The sequence below is a fragment of the Gorilla gorilla genome, chromosome 19 (assembly GCF_029281585.2).
Source record: "Gorilla gorilla gorilla isolate KB3781 chromosome 19, NHGRI_mGorGor1-v2.1_pri, whole genome shotgun sequence".
Lineage (NCBI taxonomy): Eukaryota > Metazoa > Chordata > Mammalia > Primates > Hominidae > Gorilla > Gorilla gorilla.
In genome coordinates, this window is record NC_073243.2 from 47,044,162 (window position 1) to 47,050,161 (window position 6,000).

Here is a 6,000-nt window from a genome sequence, read left to right on the forward strand (position 1 = left end):
AGCCACACCATGGGTACCATGACTTATTTTATCTCTTAATAGGACCAGCACTGGTTATAGGAAAGCAAAAAAATCATCCATAATAACAGTAACAACTGTCCACATAAATTAGTTTCCACTTCCCTGATGCAAGTTGCTGGATGTGTGAATAGTGGGACAGCTTGCAATGAAAGGGAGGAAAGTTTATTTTATATCACACTCAAAACCTGTCTGATATTTGTGATGGATTCATTGTTATATACATTGTAAAAACTAATCTTCTCTATAGAATGCTTTGACTTACTAATACGTTACTTTGCTGAATAGAGAAGTGAAGTAAATATTTATAAATAATTTGATTCTCATTGTCAGCAACAATATTAAGATGTTGCCTTTCGTTGTAGCACAATATTACTATTAAAGTTAAATTATTTCCAAAAACGATTGTGTAGTTGGCCAATTAACTATTGTGGTGACCTTGACCTTTCATTTATGCTGAAAATTAATAACTATTACATACTGTTTTGCCCCAAGGAATATCAATGTTTGAAATTATTTGTGAAAATATAACTTCAGATGACTGACCTCATTCAAATATAAATGCCAAAACATATAGCTGCCAAATTCTAGAGATTAGAGAAACAAAGTGAAGAAGTATAATTCTTAAAGGTGAAAGTTCTTACAGTGATAAGTGTGCAAATATTACAGCATTATTATTGTTTCTCAGGAAAAGTGTATTACAAATTTTTTCCATACTTAGTCCCCCAAAATGGATTTTTAAGGCAGGTTAAGCAAAAGTCTTATGCAATAAAACCTTTATGACAAGGATTATAATGACAAAAAAACTGAAAAATAAATGAAAGCCCTGTCCCATTTGTGGTTAAGAACATATTCTTAAGGTTAGAAATAAGTATTAAAACAGAATATAAAGTGTGGCACTCAGATTCATGACATCTATAGGAAAAAAACTTATTTGCTCGGGAGGGACAATTTTACTTAGCACCAAACTCTAAGGGGAATTTATAAAAGTTACATTAGACAAATAACATTAACTAGTTATTGAACAATGTATTAAGTAGCTGTTTTACCATACATAAACCAAATTTATGTGATTAGGTTCTATACCTATCTGTAAGAACAGTCACAAAAAATTCCAAGAGAATAGTAAAATCATAGTTCTGTGAAGAGTTTCTTTTTTTTTTTTTTTAGTTTTATTTTAGGTTCAGGGGTACATGTGCAGGTTTGTTATATAGGTCAACTCGTGTCACAGGGGTTTGTTGTGAAAATTATTTCGTCACCCTGGTACTAAGCCTAGTACTCCAAAGTTATTTTTTCTGCTCCTTTCCTGCCTCCCATCCTCCACTTTCAAGAAGAGCCCAGTGTCTGCAGCTCCCTTTTTTGTGTTCGTGAGTTCTCATCTGTTGGGAGTTTCTACTTGGCTCTAAAATGTTGCATTTCACCAATGCTATATTTGGGGGCCTAATTGATAACAGGAATAAAACCTCTGAAAGGAAAAGTCCACCTCTTGATGTTTGGAACAAATTGCTCTATGGACGATTGGTAAGCAACAGAACTCTTTATGAGTAGGCATGTGCTATGGGCTGAATGTTTATCCCCCCATTTCCACCAAATCCATTTATTGAAACATAATCTCCAATGTGATGCTAGTAAGTGGGACCTTTGGGGGTGACTAGGTCATGAGAGTGGAGTTCTCACAAATGAGATTAGGGCCCTCATAAAAGAGGCCCACTGAAGCTTGTTTGCTCCTTTTACCATGTGAGGACATGGTGAGAAGGTGCCACCTATGAACCAGAGAGCAGCCCTCACCAGATACCACGTCTCCAGGTACCTTGATCTTAGACTTGCAGCCTGTAGAACTATGAGAAATAAATATCTATTGTTTAAAAGCCACCCAGTTTACTGTCGTTTGTTATAGCAACCTGAGTGGACAAAGACAGCATGGCATCACCAATCAATACAAATTGCTGATTTTTTACAGGGTTTTGGGGAAACTGGAGTTAAGGAATTGATGGACTTTCAGAAGAGGGAGTGATTTGGAGTTGGTTGACCTTTATCCATGGAAGTGTCTCTAAAAGTAGAAGTATCTCTTTAGATGCACAAGTGTCTCTAAAAGTCACTCACTATTGCTGATTGGCTGACCTTCAGAAATGTGGCACTGTCACCAACTGGGTAGTTTTCAGAAGCATGGTTATAAAAGCAAGTTATCAGGGATTGATTAGAATAGATTAAAGCCAAAAAAACCCAGCAAATCTTTTCCTTTTTTGAGTTTAGAATATAGAAAGTTTTCATTCTCAGAGCAGACAATCTAGAAATGATTTTACTCCTTCCCAAGTTGCCTAAGCTAGAATTTTTAAGACACTCATAAGTAGTCAAATTAAGGTTTAGTCCTCGTTGAGTCCTTGAATAACAAATTTTCATGCTTTGATTATAGGAGAGCAACATTGCCTTGGAAATCAGATGTATAAGTAATAAAGCTAGCATATTATAAAAAGTGAAAAATCTAAGTTAATTACTCTCCTATATACCATCAATCAATAATAGTAATTTGTTATTAAAAACATCATTTACATTAGCACCAAAAAAGTGGTTAGGCATAAATCTTTTAAAAAGTTATGTACAAGATATACATGAGAAACTATACAAACTATAAAACTATAAAACTTTGATGAAGAAATTTTAAAAAGTCTATATAATTATAGACACATTGCATGTTCATGGATAAGAAGACTCAATATTGTTTAAGATGTCAGATCTTCCCAACTTGATCTATAAACACAATCCCAATAAAAATGCTATAAAGTCATTTTGTAGATATCAACAAACTGATTCTAAGGCTTTTGTGAAAGGCAAAAGACCCAGAGAGGCTAACACAATGTTGAAAGAGAAGAACAAGGTCATAGGACTGACTATAAGACTTACTGTAAAGCTACAGTAATCAAGACAGTGTGGTATGGTAAAAGAATAGACAAATGGGTCATGAACAAAATAGACAGCCTAGGAATAGACCCAAACAAATATAGTCAACTGATCTTTGACAAAGTAGCAAAGACAATTCAATGGACAAAGGACTGTCTTTTCAACAGGTGGTGCTAGAACAATTGAACATCCTATTGCCAAAAAAAAAAAAAAAAATGAATCTAAACACAAAACTTACACCTTTCACGAAAACTCAAAATGGATCATAGACCTAAATGTAAAACACAAAACTATAAAACTTGTAGAAGATTAAATATGAGAAAATCTAGATGACCTGTGGTTTGACAATGAGTTTTTAAGATACAACACCAAAAATGTCATCTATGAAAAAAAAATGACTAGTTGAACTTTAATTATTTTTTTTACTCTGTGAAAGACAGTGTTAAAAAATTTAAAAGACAGGTAGCAGGCTGGGAAAAGATACTCGCAAAACACATGTCTAATAAAGGACTTAATTCAGAATATAAAAACTATTAAAACTCAACAGTAAGAAAAACAAACAATCCAATTTTAAAAATGAGCAAAAGACCTGAACAGACATGTCACCAAAGAAGACATACAGATGGCAAATAAGCATATGAAAAGATGCCCAACATCATATGTCATTAGAGAAGTGCAAATTAAAATCACAATGAGTTATCACTACACACCTATTAGTATGGCCAAAATCTAGATCACAGACAACACTAAATGCTGATGAGGATGTGGAACAACAGTAATTCTCATTCATTATTGAACAGAATGCAAAATGGTATAGCCACTTTGGAAGAATGTCTGGCAGTTTCTACAAAGTTATATGTAGTTTCACCATACAGTCTAGCAATCGTGTTCCCTGGTGTTTAGCCAGTTGAGTTAAGAATGTATGACAACACAAAAACTTGCACTGGATGTTTATAGCAGCTTTATTTGTAACTGCCAAAACTTGGAAGCAACTAAGATTTCCTTCAAAAGGTGAATGCATAAACAAATTGTGTTACAGCAATACAGTGGAATATTATTCAGCAATAAAAAGAAATGAATTATGACTCCATGAAAAGACGTGGAGGAATCTTAAATGCATATTTCTAAGTTAAAGATGTCAGTCTGAAAGGGTTCATACTGTACGAATCTAACTATATGATATGGAAAAGAAAAAATTTCAGAGATAGTAAAAAAGGTTAGTGGTTGCCAGGGGCTTGGCAGAAGGACTGGAAGAATGGATAAGTGAAGCACAGGGGATTTTTAGGGTAGTAAAACTATTGTGTATGATACTGTAATGATGGATGTGCAACATTATGCACTTATTAAAATCCATGGCACTGTACAACACAGTGAACCCTAATGTAAACAATGGCCTTTGTTTAAAATAATGTATCAATAATGATTCATCAACTGTAACAAATATGCCACACTAACGCAAGATGTCAAAATAGGTGGGAGGGAGAGAGTGTGGGGAAAATTTCTGTTCGATTTTTCTGTAAACCTAAAATTACTCTAAAAAAGAAAGCAAAATTATTTTAACAACAAATGAAGAATACGACTTGACTTCTTGCCCAAGTGGAAGCCATCCTATGCCTACAAGGAAATAAGCTACATGAGTCAAATAATGAGGCATAAGTCAAGACAAAACTTTTCTCAGGAAGCTGATTTAGATTTGCTCATAAGGTCAAAACTGAGTATATTTACATTTTATAAATTTTTTAAAATCCAGTAGGACTCTGAGGATACATGGCTTACCCTTGGTTCTCCTGCATTTTCAAGTGTCCTTCAGCACATCAACAAACCACTTCACTCTAAAGACCGTTGACTTACTTTCCTAGATCTGGGTAGGAATATGAGTTGAATGCAAAACATTTCTTGTACAACAATCATATATGAAGCAGGCTTGGGCACAAAGAGTGCTGTGACATCCTGTCAAAGAGGTGGGAGAAAGCAGAAGCAAGTGCAAGATTGAGGCTAAGGATGAAATAACTGGAGAGAGAAGACACTAGTCCAAGTTATAAAGTCTCAGATAGTACAAGACAACTGAGACTGAGCTAAATATTGATAAACAAGTGGTAGAATCATGTATCAGGCATTATATGGGGACATAGGCATCTTAATGACAAAGGTGGTCAAGTCAGGTGGAGACCAGAAATCAAGTTCCATTCAAGGAGAGCCCTACTGGGAAAGGCAAAGGAGTTAGGGGCTCTAATCCTACAGACTGGAGTTCTAAGGACATGATCGAGTCCCATTAGCTAAGACCTAGAGTAGAAACTAGTTGCATGGCTCTGGAAGCATGTCCATCACATGCAAGGGGAATGGAGACTATAGATCCAGGCTCATCACCTGCTAGGGCTCTGCTCCTCCACTGGATGTTTTCCGGACATTCCAGACCACGCTCTGGTGGGGGTAAAAATAAAGCCCATAATACCCTGTAATATTTTGTTCTCACTGGTTTCAAAGTTAAGTGGAGCCCAGTAACAGACCTCTAGTAGGTCCTGCTAGCCTGAGCAGAGGTAGTCATTTTCTGAAATATTTGATAGAGTAAATTCTGAAGTGTTGAATTCCTTGCCAAAGAGGCTATGACTTTGTGGGACTTCCCTGTGGGCAGCAGTTAAGCCCAAGAGCACTGGGTGAGTTGGTGCTGCAAAGGCTAGAGGGCCAGACGAGAGGAGGGTAACACCTCTTTAATATCATTCCTCCCAAAATACATTTGGAATTGTTTGCAGACATCCCAACTCTTTTTCCCTGGAAACTGGGCAGATCATTTCTCTGTGTCCATTGTTCTTCTGAAGCCTAATTATTCCAACCTCGTTTCCCAAATGTCAAACCCCATTCAGGGAGGAGAACTCAAGGTAAAAGCTAAATGGGAACTGAAAGGAGAGTATGCATGTGTGTTTCTCATAAAACACGCATCTTTAGCTGAATATGGTGACATCTTATTAGTACAACTCACACTTGATAACTTGAAGACATCTCCTCCTGACCCAGATTATGTCCCTGGCTTACACGGTAAGATAAATAAAGAAACATAGCATAGTGTGTAGCTACACTGAAAGGTGG